This window comes from Dermochelys coriacea, chromosome 5 (genome assembly GCF_009764565.3).
Source record: "Dermochelys coriacea isolate rDerCor1 chromosome 5, rDerCor1.pri.v4, whole genome shotgun sequence".
Taxonomy (NCBI): domain Eukaryota; kingdom Metazoa; phylum Chordata; order Testudines; family Dermochelyidae; genus Dermochelys; species Dermochelys coriacea.
Genome location: NC_050072.1, coordinates 28,795,462 through 28,815,611, shown reverse-complemented (window position 1 = coordinate 28,815,611; position 20,150 = coordinate 28,795,462).

Genomic DNA, 20,150 nt, shown 5'->3' with positions numbered 1-20,150 from the left:
AAGTTGCAATTCTTCAACAAAAAACTTAAAAAACAGACTCCAATGAGACACTGCTGAATTGGAATTAATTTGCAAACTGGATACAATTAATTTAGGCTTGAATAGAGACTGGGAGTGGATGTGTCATTACACAAAGTAAAACTATTTCCCCTTGTTTATTTCCCCCCCTACTGTTCTTGTCAACTGCTGGAAATAGCCCACTTTGTATTATCACTACAAAAGGTTCCCCCCCAACCCACCCCGCTCTTCTGCTGGTACAGAAAGCTCATCTTTCCTGATCACTCTTGTTACAGTATGTATGGTAACACCCATTGTTTCATGTTCTCTATGCATATAAATCTCCCCACTGTATTTTCCACTGAATGCATCTGATGGAGTGAGCTGTAGCTCACGAAAACTTATGCTCTAATAAATTTGTTAGTCTCTACGGTGCCACAAGTACCCCTTTTCCTTTTGCAGATACTGACTAACACGGCTGCTACTCTGAAACCTGTTCTTAGGCTAATGCCTTTGGCTAAGCAGCAGAGGCAGCCATAAGCTGGGAAGTGAACGGTCACATCCTCACATTTCAAACTAGTCACATTGAAAGAAGGTGCTATGGGGCTGTTAGGAATACAGTCCTGTCCCGATAATGCCTATCGCCTCCAGAGAAAGGGAGGAGCCTAGAAGATGTAAAAGGAAACTTAGTTTGATAGCATCCTGTCTGGCAAGAACTCACTTATCAATAGCTGGAATATGAAATCCTCATTTCTTTGTTGTTCTATCACTGTAGTCCCCATTTCCCTATTGTTTGTTTGTATAATCTCTGTCTGGTTCTGTGATTGTTTCTGTCTGCTGTATAATTAATTTTGCTGAGTGTAAACTAATTAATGTGCTGAGATATAATTGGTTAGATAACCATGTTACAATATGTTAGGATTAGTTAGTTAAATTTCAGTAAAATGATTGGTTAAGGTATAGCTAAGCAGAACTCAAGTTTTACTATATAGTTTCCAGTCAAGCAGGAAGTAAAGGGTGTGGGAGAAATGGGAACAGGGAATGGGGATCGGGGAATTGGAATCATGTTTTGCTAAGGGGGGGAATGGGAACAGGGACACAGGCAAGGCTCTGTGGTGTCAAAGTTGGGAAGGGGTATACTAAGGAATAATTGCTTGCTGGAAGTTCACCCCAATAAACATTGAATTGTTTGCACCTTTGGACTTTGGGTATTGTTGCTCTATGTTCATGCGAGAAGGACCAGGGAAGTAAGTGAGTGAAGGAATAAGCTCCCTCACAACAACTACTACTACTTTTGTAGAAATTAGGATCTGCTCACGAACAATTCACCAATAAAAACAAATAGACAAGTATGTCAGGCAATTTATTCTTTCTGACTATTTCAATGAGCTCTAATTCATTCCCACCGTTTGTTAGGTATTACATTGACTTTCATCTTTTGTTGGTCTGTGCTGAATTTTATTTCCCAATCAACCATCTGAATGCATTTGCATGATTTGTCTAGGTCATGTCTAAAGCTTCATGTGGTTGCAACATCTCTCATGAGTCAGTGTAGAAAGTACTGTATGTGCCCTGGAGTCATTCAGGAAGGAACACTTACAATGCTGACATGAAAAAAAGACTCTAATTCCCAGGACATTAATGAATTAAGATGTGGAGTGTTCAGTTAATAACAAATAGAAACATATACTAAGATTAAGGGATCAGCCATGCTCCATGTTGCACTTCTTCATGCCAAGGAGAATAGAGAGACACTTTTCCCCATGCAAGTAGCAAGGAACAATTCTTTGATAATTACTCCTGGGGAATTCTGTGCCACCTCCCATGCAGACTTCATGTTGCCTGCAGATTTATTTGCTTACCTGCAGAAAAATGACGTTCTGACAGGGAATCAAAGGAAAGCTGCAAGCGCAGTCATGCACCCTCCCTAGCAGTGCATTGTTTCAGGCACCCAGAGCAGCTGGCGGAGAGGTAATCACTGTAGGGCTGGGGACACCCCAGCCAGTGGCTCCTACCCTGAGCCAGGATCAGCTGCTAGTCCCATCTGTGCTGGAAGCAGGAGAGGATGGGACTTCCTCTTCCCCTGCAAAGAGTGGCTAGGGCTGTGTCAGACTGACCCCCAGAAACCTCCCCCAGCTGCAGGAAACTCAGCATCCTCCCCTTCTTCCTGTCCCCATCGCCCCTCAGCTGTGGGGGGAGGGGTCACTGTATGGGGAGCTGCTCCCCATCCGCCCAACCCCCCTGCATCTGGACCTTCCATACCCAGACACCCCCACCACGCCTCACCCCGTATACCCAGAACCCACCTAGCCCTCCATACCCAAACCCCACTCCATTGAACTTTAACGCCTGCATCTAGTGCCCCCCTGCGCCCAGATCCCCTGCCTCCAGACCCCCACCCCTGCACCCAGACTACTCCCAACTGAGATCCCTGCACTCAAACCCCAACCCTGATGCCCCACCTCCTGCACCAACCTGGGCACCCACATCCAGACCCCCAAGCCACTGACCCCCAATTAGCTGCACCCAGACTCCCACCCCACCAAGCCCCATTCCCCCATCACCCAGACACCCCACCACTGAGACCCCTAATCCCAGACCCCTCTGATGAACCCCAACCACCTTCACCTGGAAGCCCCTGCAGAGTCCCATTGCCCATGCAGCTGGAACCGCCCCCCATGAGCCTCTGTGTATCTAGATCCCCCGACAACTACACCTCACACTGAGCTGCCTGCACCCAGATTGTCCCACACCGATTTCCTCTCACCCCACACCTGGATCCCTCCACACTGAGCCCCTCCACATGTGGATCCTGCCTGGTTGAGCCTGCCTACCCACAACTAGTGCACCTGGTACAGAGTGGCAAGGTCCCAGGGTGTTTCTGGGGTGGCCCAGGCCTTGTGCTGTGTCAGGGTTGGGTGCAGCCTTACCGCTGAGTCTATATTCTGGGTGTGGGAGGCTGCAGGGTGATCTCCCACCTTCAAGCAGCCAGTGGCCTGTGCTCCCCACTGCCATGCTGGAGCCTCTGCATTTATTTATTGACAAATAAAACTTGCAGAATTTTGCAGAATTTTAAAATATTGTGTGCACCATTTTTAATTTTTTGGCACAGAATGCCCTCAGGAGTAAATAATGCACCTCAGCATGGTAGAAGTGGGGTCTAAATAACATGCCAGTGTGTACAGTATGTCCTTAAGGAGGCATGGTCTGCAGATTGGGAAATGTGTTCAACCATCCTCAGAGCCAGCTAGTGTAGACTGTGCCCTCAGCAGGTAAATGCTAAGTGCACATGTTAATCATACTTAGAGGAGAAATACCTTGCACCCTGTCCTCTCTGTGGAAACCTACAGGATTTCTCTGCCAGTGAGGGGAAGCACTGGATGTGCCTAACTATACCAGCCAGAGTGGAGTAACTCAGTAAGTCACTCTCATCACATGAAAGGTTTGAGACTTTGCAACTAGGGAACCCATCTGGATGTTTGGGTTTGTAAAATTTTATAATGCCATCTAGTGACTAAGGCAATAGGTGCTGAAGAACACATATAGGTTTAGCTACACATTTATTCAGTGGTTAATTTCTGACTTTGATAACAACTACCTCAAAGCTCAATATGTAAGAAATATTCCTGGTCCTCTCAAAATAAAGCATATAGGATCCAAAACCTAGATAATGTCATATTAACTAAATATGATAGTGAAAAAGCCAGAGAATGGGAAAATCAGTGGTCTCTATTTAATTACAGTGATCATATTATGTAATGCATTTTAGAAGGCTTTGAAGTATCATGTTTGTACTTGGTTAAAGACTAAAGTTGATGAGAAAAAGGAATAAACTCAGGTATATATGACTGATTAAGGCACCATGTCAACACAAAGGGCAAGGAAAAATATGTATCTGAGAGAATCTTCTATGGTATTTGCAAAAGAAAATTATGCTGCTTTAATAAATCCATTATTCCCCTGTAATACTAAAAACCACCTCCTGAATTATTCCCGATCTTGGATAGAGAAATACGAAGCCTCTCTCTAGCGATGTGCACTTTTATGTCACCAGTGGTTGTAATAAGCATGTGCACTATCAGTCTTCCCTCATAACAGTCTTAATGTTATTGTTATTATTTAATCTGATCATTTGACTTTGGGATATTCAAGCTAACAGCAATTTCTGTATTATGAATGGCCTAATTGTCTCCAATGTTTCTTCCTCAGTTGTTATTTTTATGTGCAATATCTTTTGCGAAACAGTTGCCTCAACTCTACACCACTGTAACTGAGAACAGAATCATCGCAGTGTTGCTGTTGTCTGTACTAATAGATCTTTCTTAGCCAGCTCCAACCTACACATCATGCTGTGTCTTTTTCTGCGTTACCCCACTTTACACTATGTAAGTTATGCACTTCTCTTAGCTAGCTTCAGTTGATCAATCAAACTTTAGATGCCATGTATTTTAGAAAGGAAAAAGACTCAGAGTATTGTTGTGCATATAAATAATTGACCAAGACCAATCCAATGTGTGACTTCTTGGGAAATAGGCCCTCCTGCTGTCAATCAGCTACACAGATAGATAACACTATCCACTCATTCAGTGTTATTGCCATCTACATGCAGCATTGGCAAGTCATTCATTTCCACTTAATAGGAGGCAAGCGTAGCTTTTGGTTTATCACCATCGATCTTAAGTCCCATAGATTCTGCAGTTTTTCATGGCTCTTCTACCATTAGCCATATTTGGTCAATAGTCTCACCAACTAAGGCAATATCATCTGCATACTAAACTTCACAGCTCCTAGTTGGGCTCAATCAGCTTTGTTCACATCAAGCTTCCCATCAGTACCTGGCCTGAGCCGGGGAATCTAATGATCCAACCAGAGGACCAAATTCAGTGATGAATCCTGGTCATGTGCCATTTGAGGAACATTGTGCATATGCTAAGAAGAAGATTAAAAGAATATTAAGGTTGCAAAATCAGTACAACCTTCATTTAGTCCTTTTGTGCATTAAGACAGAATCTTTAATTATATCATCATATTTTTTTCTCATTTTGTGGATACCCATCTTGAGTCTCTGGAGCTTGATTTGCAGAAGTGCTGAGCACTCACAGCTGCAAATTAAGTCAATGGGAGTGGCACTTTGAACATATTCATTCAGCTCGCTTGTGCATATGCATTATGATACAGTCTTTACTTACACAATTATATCAGGATTCCTGGCTCATTCTGTGCACAGAATGAATAGTGCTGATTAAACAGGTGGCTATTCAATATTTCTTTTTATCCTCCTCATTTAATGTGTGGCCCCATGATTCCTTTGATGCACAACATATAAACCTTACACTGAATACAGAATTATTAACTTCCTCTTGTGCTTTTCTATAGTGTCCTAACTATAGTATCTTAGTGCTTCATAAACATTAATCAATTTCTCTCACAGTATTCCAGTGAGGTTAGGTGATATTATCTCCATTTTACACATGCAGAATTGAGGTACAAAGATAAAGGCAAAAATTGATAAAGTGTCAATTAATTTTGGGTGCCCAATTTAAGAAGCCAGGGCCCTGATTTTTCAGAGTAATTATTTTATATGTTCAGGGCAGAGCTCCCATTGATCTCAATTACAGATGTAAGTGCTCAGTACCTTTGCAAGTCAAACCCGAGGTGTCTCAAGTTGGACACCCAGAAAAGGAAGTACACAGAGTGGACAGTGAAAAGTTTGGTTTCAGTGTCTTGTCTAGCATCACATAGGAATTCTGTGACAGAGACAGGGAAAGAATCCAGTTACGCAGGGCAGCATTCAACTGCCTTAATCACAAAACCATCCTTTCCTCTTCCTACAGTTCCCCGCCTCTGTCACTACATAAACCAGATTCATTCCAGTTTTATAAAAGTAAACTGAAATTCTATTGTACGGAACTATATTTATCCCTCTTCCCCCACATGGATCAGCAGCAAGGTTGGGACCTTCAAATTCGCAGCACAGTCCTCTACCACTTGAGCTCATTAATGGAGTATTTGCTAGCAGCAGAAAACATGTATCCTTTAGGTATACCTGCCACTGGAGGGGCTGACACACACACACACACACACACACACATACTTTGTCAGTAGATTTCATAGCTATTTGCTGATAGCAAAGGAATGTTGAAAGTCAGGAATGCTGGGTCCAATTCCATGTTCTGAAGGAGAGTGTGTCTAGTGGTTATAGACTTTTGGGCCACATTTCTCCAGCCTCTCCCTGACCCGTTCTCCCCAACCAGTGCCTGCCTCTGTCCTCCCTCCAACTCATGCCCCAGATGTTTTCTCCCTGGTCTCTGTCCCTCACTCCTGTCCCTTCCTCTGTTCTTGCCCATGTGCCAGCCTTCCTATCCTTCCTTGCAGCCACCACTCCTGTTCCTTTCCTCCATCACAGCTCCTGCTCTTAACTGCCCTCCTTTTTTGCATTTCTTCATCCTCTTCACACCATTCTCACCCTTGTCTGGCAACTGCTTCCTTCTGTTCACTACCTAGGTGCCAGCAGAAGGAGATAAAGACCGACAGTCTCCCTGCTCTCAGTTCCTGTGCCTGGCATGACAACAGTCCATATCAGCCAGAGATAGCAACAGAAGGGAAAGTTCTGTTCAGCCACCATACTCATAGCTGGAGCATGCTTAGTTACTCTGTGGGGATGCATAGTCCAGTCATACATAGGAGCTGTGGAGGAGAAGGATCATGTTCTGTGTAGACAGAATCTTCATAGAATTTAGCTAACAAACTCTTAACAAGTCTCTTCTGAGCATGTTTCATAGTTTCATAGGGTTAAAGATAAGAAGGGACCATTAAATCATCTAGTCTGACCATCTGTATATCACAGGCCCTTAAATTTCACCCACTTGCCCCTGGTTTGAGCCCAATAACTTCTGTGTGGCTAAAGCGTATCTTTCAGAAAGGCAACTGAGTCTTAATCTGGAGACATCAAGAGATGGAGAATCCATCCATCTTTCCTTGGTAGTTTGTTCCAATGGTTACTCAACCATAGTGTTAAAAATGTACGCCTTATTTCTAATTTGAATTTGTCTGGCTTCAGTTTCCAGTCTTTGGTTCTTGTTATGCCTTTCTCTATTCGATTAACGACTATTTTGTTACTCAGTGTTTTCCCCCCATGAAGGTACTTATACACTGTAATCAAGCCACCTCTTCATCCCTCTCTCTCTCTTTTATTTTTTTTTTTTTTGGTGGATAAACTAAACCATTTAAGCTCTTTTCAGTCTCTCACCATCATGCATCTTCTTCAGCCCTTAAGTGTGCAAACTGTAATTTTTCAGAGGTGTATAACTTGGCTATATTTAGGCCAGTTTTCACAGGGATGTGAAAAGGCACATTCCTGACATCAGAGAGACACCCTCACCAAGTTTCAGGTTCCTAATTCAAACATGTAGGTATTAGAACTTCTCGCCAAAACAGAAGAATTGTTTTTAACGTGGACATCAACAAATTTAACACATTCTCATTCCTGGAAATGGTTGAACCATTTTCGCTGAAACTTCCCAGATAGATTCAACCTCAGGCAGACACCTGGCATGAAAAATTTTAGGTCCAACAGTAAAAATTTGGAAGAGTTGTGCACCACTGAAAACAAGGTCTTTCAAAGGAAAATATTGGGAACCTTAACTCTAGGTATTGCCACCAGCTCTGCCTATACTCCATGAAAGCTAGGCATCTAACTGTCCTTTGTAACTTTGAAGATTTCCACCTAACCCCCATCACTTCCTTTGCTCATCACTACTTGAAATGCATATTTCATTTTGGAGGCAGATAATTAACAAAATGAGTAGTTAAGAGCAGATGCACTACATTCCTAAATAGTTTGTCAAAGGATATTTCACAACCTATCCATTACGTTTTCTAAGTATGTATGGGTTTTGTTTTTAAAGATACATAATGAAGATGCTTTTTTACATGAAGTTAGTAAAAATGTTTTACAAAACATCTGTTATTATTGAACCAGTATGTTCTAATCAGCAAATATTTATTCAGCTCATTTGTACTTAAGACAGTATGTTCCACACAATGTTTTCCACTGTTTGAAGTAACAGCCCTGCAGATATGACAGAACACTAATGAGATATATTAAGAAAGCAAACAATGTTTAAAAGAACATCCATTTTAGAGATGAGTGGAAGGCTATTGACAAGTCTATATACTTCTACAAAACAACTGGTTGGTCTATTATTGGTTGTTTTAAGTCCCTTCACTGATTGCAAGAAGTACTTGTTGCCATCCTCTTATCTGTCCCTAATGATTTTCATTTTAAGAAAAGCATTTTAATTCCTAACATAAGAATGGCCTTACTGTGTCAGGTCAGTGACCTATATAGTCTAGTATCCTGTCTTCCAATAGTGGCTGGTGCCAGATGACTCAGAGGGAATGAACAGAGCAGGCCAATTATTGAGTGATCTATTCCCTGTTGTTCACTCTGAACTTCTGGCAGTTAGAGATTTAGGGACACCCAGATCATGGGGTTCATCCCTGACCATCTTGGCTAATAACCATTGATGGACCAGTCCTCCAGGAACTTGTCTAATTCTTTTTTCAACCCACAGGTAGACTATGTGTAGCATTAAGAAGTACTTCCTTATGTTTGTTTTAAACCTGCTGCCTATTAATTAATGTGATTTGTCAACCACCTGTAAGGTTTGTCATACCATGGGCAGCCCCAGCCAAGAAACAAGAGAGCAGCACAAGAATCTCTCTTTCCACACATGTAACTGGTTCACCACCTTGGGGCCTAAAGATCTTCAGGGCTCCCTGTCCTTATTTTTTTAAAAAATCACTCACTTACTGTCCCCATTTGCAATACTCAGTGCTGAGCCTCCACCAGCACTGAAAAAGCACAAGAACAAATCCGCACAGACACACCACTAGAACCCCGACTTGGGGTATTCTATCTGCTACCCAAGATCCATAAACCTGGAAATCCTGGACGCCCCATCATCTCAGGCTATGGCACCCTGACAGCAGGATTGTCTGGCTATGTAGACTCCCTCCTCAGGCCCTACGTTACCAGTACTACCAGCTATCTTTGAGACACCACTGACTTCCTGAGGAAACTACAATCCATTGGTGATCTTCCTAAAAACACCATCCTAGCCACTATGGATGTAGAAGCCCTCTACACCAACATTCCACACAAAGATGGACTACAAGCCGTCAGGAACAGTATCCCTGATAACGTCACGGCTAACCTGGTGGCTGAACTTTGTGACTTTGTCCTCACCCATAACTATTTCACATTTGGTGACAATGTATACCTTCAAATCAGCGGCACGGCGATGGGTACCCGCATGGCCAAACAGTATGGCAACATTTTTATGGCTGACTTAGAACAACGCTTCCTCAGCTCTCGTCCCCTAATGCCCCTACTCTACTTGCGCTACATTGATGACATCTTCATCATCTGGACCCATGAAAAAGAAGCTCTTGAGGAATTCCACCATGATTTCAACAATTTCCATCCCACCATCAACCTCAGCCTGGACCAGTCCACACAAGAGATCCACTTCCTGGACACTACGGTGCTAATACGTGATGGTCACATAAACACCACCCTATATCGGAAACCTACTGACTGCTATTCCTATCTACATGCCTCTAGCTTTCATCCAGATCATACCACACGATCCATTGTCTACAGTCAAGCTCTACGATATAACCACATTTGTTCCAACCCCTCAGACAAAGACAAACACCTACAAGATCTCTATCATGCATTCTTACAACTACAATACCCACCTGCTGAAGTGAAGAAACAGATTGACAGAGCCAGAAGAGTACCCAGAAGTCCTACTACAGGACAGGCCCAACAAAGAAAATAACAGAACGCCACTAGCCATCAACTTCAGCCCCCAACTAAAACCTCTCCAACGCATCATCAAGGATCTACAACCTATCCTGAAGGATGACCCATCACTCTCACAGATCTTGGGAGACAGGCCAGTCCTTGCTTACAGACAGCCCCCCAACCTGAAGCAAATACTCACCAGCAACCACACACCACACAACAGAACCACTAACCCAGGAACCTATCCTTGCAACAAAGCCCATTGCCAGCTCTGTCCACATATCTATTCAGGGGACACCATCATAGGGCCTAATCACATCAGCCACACTATCAGAGGCTCATTCACCTGCGCATCTACCAATGTGATATATGCCATCATGTGCCAGCAATGCCCCTCTGCCATGTACATTGGTCAAACTGGAGAATCTCTACGTAAAAGAATAAATGGACACAAATCAGACGTCAAGAATTATAACGTTCAAAAACCAGTTGGAGAACACTTCAATCTCTCCGGTCACTCGATTACAGACCTGAGGGTGGCTATCCTTCAACAAAAAAACTTCAAAAACAGACTCCAATGAGAGACTGCTGAATTGGAATTAATTTGCAAACTGGATACAATTAACTTAGGCTTGAATAGAGACTGGGAATGGATGAGAAATGCATCCGATGAAGTGAGCTGTAGCTCATGAAAGCTTATGCTCAAATAAATTTGTTAGTCTCTAAGGTGCCACAAGTACTCCTTTTCTTTTCACCAGCATTGTGCTTTCCCAGCACTGATCCCTCAGGGCCAGAAAAGAGAGATCATTATGATTCTCCTTCAAAATCTAGTTCCCCCTTCATCTTAATTAACCAAGATGGCCATCCATTGCCATTCTTCCACATCTCTGTACTAACAGGAAGACACAAATTCTGACAATATCAGCCTACAACGTTCTCCAAGTCTTAGGGCCTCCATGTCAATATTTTTCTCAAGTGGGGAGGTAAAGGTCATCAGCCGAGAAAATACTCTTGCACCTCAGCCTATAGGTATGAAGCTATCATGCAAAATCTAGCCCTGCTAGCCCGGGACCCTAGATACATACTGAAACAGCCACCTCTCATGCTGCTATAGCTTCACTGCTATGGTTACTCAAGATACGTTTGATCAAGCTAAATCAAAGTTAGCTCGGGTCTACACATACTGCAGTCACATCCCTATTGCAGTGTAGACATACCATGATGTTGTCCTAAATCAAAATCACGGATCCAGACAGTAGCTCCAGTTTATAATCTTTATAATGGTTAGAACCAGAACTCCAGATTCAAACCTGAAGGTTCAAAATCTGGACCAAGTTCCATGATTTCCCAGCATTCAGAGTGATAGGGCTCAGTGTTTGGGTTTGGCCTATTTTAGAGAGATGTCTGAGCTGCAATCTCTGTTGTACGCCCCAAATCTGTTTTGATTCTGAATCATCTTTTTGGATCTGAAATAACAGATCAGATAAACACCTTCCATAACAAATTTTATAACATCCATTCAGGGCTGTATGTAAGACATGACATCCTGCTTGCTAATACCTGTGACAGGTTCAGGACAAATGGCTACAGGAGAGTAATAGAAGGCAGATATATTAGCCCCAGGTTAAGTAGGTCCCTTTTCCCTGGGTAAGGTAACAGGGAAGGTTCCAGAACAATCAGGAACCTTCTGAAGACAATTAAGACAGACAGGCTGATTAGAACTCCTGCAGCCAATCAAGAAGCTGCTAGAATCAATTAAGGCAGGCTAATCAGGGCACCTGGGTTTAAAAAGGAGCTCACTTCAGTTTGTGATGCGCGTATGAGGAGCTGGGAGCAAGAGGCGCTAGAAGCTGAGTGTGAGAATGCATACTGTCGGAGGACTGAGGAGTACAAGCACTATCAGACACGAGGAGGAAGGTCCTATGGCGAGGATAAAGAAGGTGTTGGGAGGAGGCCATGAGGAAGTAGCCCAGAGAGTTGTAGCTGTCACACAGCTGTTCCAGGAGACACTCTAGACAGCTGCATTCCACAGGGCTCTGGTCTGGAACCCGGAGCAAATGGCGGGCCTGGGTTCCCCCCAAACCCCCCAACTCCTGGTCAGACACTGGAGAAATTGACCTGGACTGTGGGTTCACAGTCGGCCAAAAAACGGCCAAACTGAGGGCTGCCGTGAATCTCCAAGGCAAGCAAATCCGCCAATAAGTGCAAGACCCACCAAGGTAGAGGAGGAACTTTGTCACATATCCTGCCCAAATGCTTTTGAAATATAAAACTGTATATTGTGAAAAATATTCTGTTCATGCTTCTCTGTTCCCTTTTGTTTCATATACAATTATACATGCACTATAGTATTAGATATGCTGCAACCATTTCCAAAAGAAATCCCTCCTATCTCAGTGATATATCAAGGGGTTCTTGGAAATTAAAGGAAGTGATCTCTCATGGGGTAATCCTCCAGTGCAAAAGAAGTTGAATCCCAGCATACCCTAGGGTTGCCCCCACTGAGCGGTTGACCAGCTATTAGCAATCTTAGCATTCTTAGCAATAGCAGTCTTACACCTACTCACAGAACTGATCCTTTGACTGGGAGAAGGTAAGGCATTTTCATTTAGCAACAAGTAAGGAGAAGGGAAAATGCATTTGATGGCAAAAGAAATACAGTAAGAAAAGTGGATTTTGATTTAACACTCATTTAAATCACAAGGGAGAACAAATAAAATAATCACCTTGATTGGATAGATCTGTGTATTATATAAAATTAAAAACAAATGAAAATTTAAATTATGAAGCTATAATTCCATTGGGGAGTAAGTGTACCAAGCACTCAAGATTCATGTGTTTTATGATGCTATCAAAACCTTTTGATGGGATTATAGCTCTGTGATTCACAGACATCTTATTTGTGATATATCTATCCCATTATCTTTTAGGTGAACAAGTTCTAATATTGGGGGGGTTTATATTTTTGAAAAAGTTTAAGAAAAGTTGTTCAACAATATATTTTTATGTAAAAAACTTTGTGTGCAAGGAATGTAATTTGCCAGGTAGTTTCCTGGATGTTGCTCTCCTATATAAATGCTGAATGATTCAATATCTATAAATGGCAGGGAGCCCAGTTACATCCCTGGCACAACTTAAAAGACTTATTTTTAATAGGTTCTCTTTTTGGATCTTTCACACTCCATACAGCTAATAAAATAGATTTTTAGTTCTCTTTTGAAATGTCTTTCCACTTCCAGTTCCAAACAAAACAATTTTAAATCTCTGTATACATAGCTTTTATAATGTACAAGAATAGTAAAATAGCAATACATGCCAGTTTCTTGAATGAGAATAAAACTGTTTTTAATTATACATAAATATGTTACAGGAATTTGTTGTAAAAATTAATGCAAAACATGTGATATTGGCAATTCATTATGAGGTATCCTTCCATCTGAGACTTTATTATTAATTATTATTATTATTATTATTATTAAAAATAACAAAAATAAAATTATTATGAATAAATACATAAAGATTATTCTTAATAATAACAACAACAACATTTCCTTAGCATCTAGGAGCCCCAGTCATGGACCAGGACACCATTGTGCTAGGCAGAAAAAAAGAAGAGTCCCTCCTCAGAGAACTTACAACCAGCACTGCCCTAATTTGCTGATAGGGGACACTGTGCTGCTGGAGTTATTCAGATACAAAACATAGGGTGGTATCAAGCTGTGGTCATTAAAGATCCTATAGTAGCTTTCCGAAAAACAAGGTAGAAAATCTCCAAGCCCTGATGAATTTCTATTTGTGTAGTTAACAGGGATCGGCCCAATTTTGAACCCACTTAAAAATACTGTGAGTTGAAAAGTTCGGCTTAACCTCAAATATTATAGAGCTTATGTTCACCTCGGGGGAGGCTTTGGGAGTGTTGCAGGAAGATGATAAATGGAGAAGGTGATAAATGATTTTAAAAAGTGATCAAAAAGATGATCAATGGAGAGGGTGGCAGGTAGTGAAACACACACAGAGAGTCTTAGTAAAAAAACGCAAAGAAAGACTCACTGCAGCTGGCATAGAGCCTGGCAAGCAGCCTGCCATTACCAAGTCTATGCATTAATGGGATGGAAGGCAGTATATTCAGTATTACTCCCTTCCAACATTGCAGCTGAAATGGATGGGACCCACATGGCTACAACAACACTGCAAGTCCAAATAATTCACAATCTAGACAACACAGCTGAGATAACAAAACAATCTTCCAAGAAATAATACAATAGGTGGACAGAAAAAAGGATGGGAAGCAGGGTGGCGGGTTAACACTTAATCCCAACCAGTTTCTACTGACAACATTGAACTTTTCACTTTCAAGGGGTATACACACGCAATGCATTTTTCTTTGTGTGCACTCAAACTAAATCAAATATTCTACCACAAAGGTAGCCAAATTTCAATCCTTTAAACTTTTTTCAACCATCTTTTCCAAGCTTTGTAGCTGATTTACTCTTCCATGAAGACATTGAGCATGGAACATTTCAGCCCAAAAGATGAGTTTTTGGAAAACTATAAATGTATAGAAATCAGAGTTTTGATGGAAACTGTTCTTTAATTTTAACTATAGAAGGCATTATCAATTACCCAATGTAATAAGGGAAGAGTTCCCAGTAGGTGAAAAAATTACAGAAGATAATTAACTGATCCTGCCACTGCCTGCTAAAGTCAGAGAGATCTAAGGGCTGGGAGAAAATGGTGGGTGTTTTTTTTTCCATCCCTCAGACTTTTCCAGCTAGATGAGAGAGCTCAATGAAATTAGAGCAGCTTTCTTTGGAAAAAAAAGTGAAAATGGCTTCTCTTAAGTTGGTTTGATGTCCCTGAAAATATAGTATAGACTTATCCAATCAGTGGCAGAGGAAAATCTCATGTGACCGATCACAACAAATTACATCTGAACTCAAAATACAGCATAAATAGCTGATTTAAAGAGCTCCAGGGTATCCCTGAAAAAATGTTTTCACTATGCAGCATGTGTATGTTATATTTATTATGTTTCTAAGTTCTCTCGCACTTAATATATTGTTGCTTCTCTTATTGTGATGGCTTTCCTAGCATGCTGTCTCTTTTCACCCCAGCTAGTGGCTACTGAATAATTTAGAGCAGCAACCTTAAAGGGATCTCTCTATGGAACCTTCTCTGTAAAACCTAGGAAGTTCTGGATGCAACTATACACATCTGGAACAAACCACTATGAATAGAGCACTTGAGGGAACATTTACTTATAATCACTGGAGAAATACCTGGGGAAGCCAGGAAAAATGAAACACACTCCAACATGGCATCAAGAGGAAAAAGCAGAATGAGAATGCTTTTAATGGTTCTTAGTCCAGTCATGCACTGTCCCTGAAGAATGACCTTCATAGTAAGGACTAGATCATACCATTGGCTTAATGTTCTCCAGAGTTAGGACTAGATTTTAACATTCAGGCTCCCAGAAGGGCAGTGTGAAAAAGCACCTCAGAAGGTGTACTGAGAAGCATTGCTGAAGAACCACTAGTGCAGGAGACTAAGGCCATGTCTACACTACAAAGTAAGTTGCCTTTATTAAGTCAATATCGACCCTCCAACTTAAGCAAGTTGGTCTTGCATGTCTACACTATGCTCATTGTGTCAGTGGAGTGCATCCTCACTAGCAGGGTTTGCATTGACTCACGGAACACTGCACTATGGGTAGCTATCCCACAGTACACGTAGCCAAGTGGAATTTTGGGTTGGATTTGCAATGCCTTATGGGACCAAAACATTGGCACGGGTGGTTATGGGAACATGGTGTTAGCCTCCCAAGATGCACTTACCTCCCTGCCTCTCTCCCTCCCTGAAATCAACAGCAAACAAACCAAGCCTTTTCTGTGCTTTTTTCTGTAATCCTGGGTTATCTGTGCAGGCTTACTAAAGAACAATAAACATGTACCCTACTCAGCTGTACACTGTTGACTGTACACTGTTGTGTGCATTACAAACACCTTGCACCTTATGTTGCAGTATTTACTTAGTTAATACAGGAGCTGCTGCATGGAACAATGTGATGCCACACAAGCAGCCCTGATGGAAGATATGGAGCGGAGCAATTTGCAGTTGCTGGCAACACTCATGCATCACCTTGACACAGTTAAGTGCCATTTCTTGGCCCAAGTCCCATGGCACATGAAGCCATACACCAGCAGCCTGGACAGCAGTAAGGACCGGTTCAAGCATAGGCAGAGCAAGTGCAGAATGGTGATAGAATGTGCCTTTGGATGTTTAAAAGGTCGCTGGTGTTGTTTACTTACTAGGTTAGACCTGAGTGAAAGCTATATCCCCATTGATATTGCTGCCTGCTATGTGCTCCATAATATCTGTGAAACAAAGGGATAAAAGTTTCCAGCGGGATGGAGGGGTTGAGGCAGATTGCTTGGCAGCCAATTTTGAGCATCAACAATGTCCTCATTGTTGCTCAAGGTCACCTGGGGCTCCTGGGAGGTATCCGGAGTGTTTTGGGGTAGTGGTGTGGTTGCCACCGAGAATCACATGCAGCTCCTCAGAACAGTGGCATGTCTGGGGGGCAGTACCAGAATGACTTTTTGCCTCCCTTGTCTTCAGGTACACCTGCCGAAGTTCCTTTATTTTCATGCGGCACTGTTGCGTGTCCCTGTTGTAGCCTTTCTCCCCCATGTCCTGCGCGATCTTGGCACAGATGTCAGCATTTCTTCTGCTGGATTGGAGCTGTACCTCCACAGACACTTCTCCCCACACAGCAATAAGATCCATCACCTCTTGTGCACTTCATGCAGGAGTGCATTTGTGGCCTTGAGCCTCCATGATGAGCCTTTCTGGCAAGCTCTCCACACTGATCAAACAGGAAATGAAAATTCAAAAGTTCCCAGGGCTTTAACAGGATCAGCTGAAGTTTCGTGTGTACCTGACTGACATGCAGTGAAGTTGAAAGTGCTCTCCAGAGCGGTCACAGCAGAGCACTGTGACACCTCCTGGAGGCCAAATCATTCGAATTACACAATTTAGTGTCTATACTATCCCCATGTCAACCCATGGATATCAAATCAAGCACTACACCTCACACAGAGGTGGAGTACAGAAGTTGACTTTGCAGGCCACTTAGGTTGGTGGAAGGGACTCGGTAGTGCAGACACATACATTTTTAGATCAACTTAATGCAGCTTATGTCGACCTAAGTTTGTAGTGTAGACCAGGACTAATTGTGAATTACCTTTGTTCCCTCAAGCGGAGTCCCCTTCCCAACCTCACTAGATTTTTAAAAACATTTTGCCATCCTTTTTCTGTCAAACACTATTTCAATTGCTGTTTAATTTGTACATTTTTTATTCTTACACCAATACCTACATTTTTACTATACTGTAGCATAGATCAAAGAGATGATAGATCACCAAAGGTAACAAATGGGACACTACCTGACAAAGCAAAAAATTACACAATAGATGGGCTCCAGCTTCTTAATGCAGGTGTTCCTGTAAATGTGATAATTAGAAAAATTCAGCCTGGGAAGAAGCCTTGTAAAAAGCATATTTTTGACATATTGACGGCACGTTCCCTTTGCTTTATTTAATGAGAAAAGCAGAGGTTTTTTTCTTACAGTGGGCTCACTACCCCTGCTTAGGCATAGAACAATTTTTATAGGGAGAGTTTTTCCACCTGAGTCATGCTGAAGGGAATCTTCTAATAAATAAACCAGTATATTTAAGATTCTCTTTCCCCCATCGCCTCCATTTCATTATCGCTGATTGATGATCAGTAATGTTGTAGATTATTAGATCACCACATATCTCATTGCTCGTATGGGAGCAACCAGCAGAGCAATATTTTGGGACATATACTGCAAAGTGAACTTTGCACCATGGCGTAGAATCTGACTCTCTTACCTTTTGTGGGTTATTTTTTTCCAGTAATCGTGTTCTTCAGCTTCCAGTGTTGACTCCAGGAAGAGAAGAAGAGGCTGTAACCAAGGGGTCTGAGCATAGGATTAGGAGACAGTGACTAGTTCTGGTTCTGATACCAACTCCCTCTGAGGCATTGGATAACTCCCTACTCTGCCTTAGATTCCACCTTGTTAAAAATGGAGGATAATAATATTTAATTGCCTATCTCATCAAGGTGTTTGGTAGGATTAAATACATAGGGCCAAATTAATTAAATCCATTGTGTTTAAGTGAAAGAGTATTATTAATCTGGGGGTTGAGCAGGTTGTTATTTTCCTTTCAAAATCCCTATCAGGTGAAATCTTTTGGGTACAATATAGATGATTTACAAACTTGACAGATTAGTATAGACACTATAATGACACTTTATTTGTCAAATAATTAGAATATAGTCTAATGTCACCTTCATAGGCTAATGCATAGCTTAGTGTATAGGGCACTAGCCCTGAAATCAGGGGACACAAGATACAATCCTGGTCTTATTGAAGTCAAGGGCTCTGTGACAAGGGTCCACTCACCACACTAGCGCCTTCTTCTGGTCATCCTGGGGATCAGCTCCACAGGTTGGTATACCCACTCCCAGTGTTTCAGAGTAGCAGCCGTGTTAGTCTGTATTCGCAAAAAGAAAAGGAGTACTTGTGACACCTTAGAGACTAACAAATTTATTAGAGCATAAGCTTTCGTGAGCTACAGCTCACTTCATCGGATGATTTGGTGGAAAAAACAGAGGAGAGATTTATACACACACACACAGAGAACATAAAACAATGGGTTTATCATACACACTGTAAGGAGAGTGATCACTTGAGATAACCATCACCAGCAGCAGGGGGGGGGAAAGGAGGAAAACCTTTCATGGTGACAAGCAAGGTAGGCTAATTCCAGCAGTTAACAAGAATATCAGAGGAACAGTGGGGGGTGGGGTGGGGGGGAGAAATACCATGGGGAAATAGTTTTACTTTGTGTAATGACTCATCCATTCCCAGTCTCTATTCAAGCCTAAGTTAATTGTATCCAGTTTGCAAATTAATTCCAATTCAGCAGTCTCTCCTTGGAGTCTGTTTTTGAAGCTTTTTTGTTGAAGGATAGTCTCACCCGTTGTCACTCCTGCTCCTGGACCCATGTTACTCCAAGGATCATGGCATCTTCTTCATGACACAGCCCTCTGGCCATGCCCCACTCTGCGTACCCCCTTCTGGGGGCCAGTACTGCAGTCCAACTGTCCAGCCACTTCCTCAGTGGTGAGTGTGTATATGTGTGTGTGGGGGGGGTGGGAAATCCCAGGCCTGCCCACTACTCTGGGTCCCAGCCCAGGGACACTGTAGATGGCAGCCATGTACTGCACCCCCTCCAACCTTTTTCATCCTTACCTCAGTGCCTCAGCATGCCAGTCTTAGCAGTCAGCCAAGAACTCTCTCTCACTCCCCTGTTCCTGTCCAGCACTTCTCTATTCAGGGCACGAGCTTCCTGCCATCTGCAAGGCAGCCAGTCCTCCCTCCTTGAGCTCCAGGGAGCAACTGAACCTGCTCTGCCCTGCAGATCTTCTTAAATGGGCCTGCCAGGGCCTGACTGACTGCTCCTCGAAGCCCCTCTCCTAATGGCTTCTCTACAGGCATCCTTCCTAGGATTCCATTAACCCCTTACAGGCCAATGTGGGGCAGATGCCCCATCACAGGCTCCCATTGGTCTCAGTGGAGCCAGGAGTTCACTCCTGGATTCCAGCACTGGTTCTGTCACTTGCTCATTGTGTTACCTTGGCTAGATCACTGCAGAGTGGGAATGTTATTGGGGAGTTATTTTTCATAAATCTGTAACTGAGTAAAAAGTAGTAAAATGACTGAAGATTCATTTTTGTGGGGTAGAGAGAAATTTATATAATCTATAATTTCAGTGTGACTATTGTAATTTATATAGTGGTAGCACTATAACTCAGTGAAGACTGGGGCTCCATTATGCACAAGGTAAACTAAGCATATTCTTTGTGAAGTGTTTTAAGATCCTTTTGGATTGAAGGTGCAGAGAGCCATTGTAAAATATTATTAGGGCTGTCAATTAATCACAGTTAACTCATACAATTAACTCAAAAAAATTAATCACAATTAAAAAAATAATCGCGATTAATCGCAATTTTAATTGTACTGTTAAACAACAGAATACCAATTAAAACGTATTAACTATTTTGGATGTTTTTCTACATTTTCAAATATATTGATTTAAATTACAACACAGAATGCAAAATGTACAGTGCTCACTTTATATTATTTTTATTACAAATACTTGCACTGTAAAAATGATAAACAAAAATAGTATGTTTCAATTCACCTAATACAAGTACCATAGTGCAATCTCTTTATCGTGAAAGTGCAACT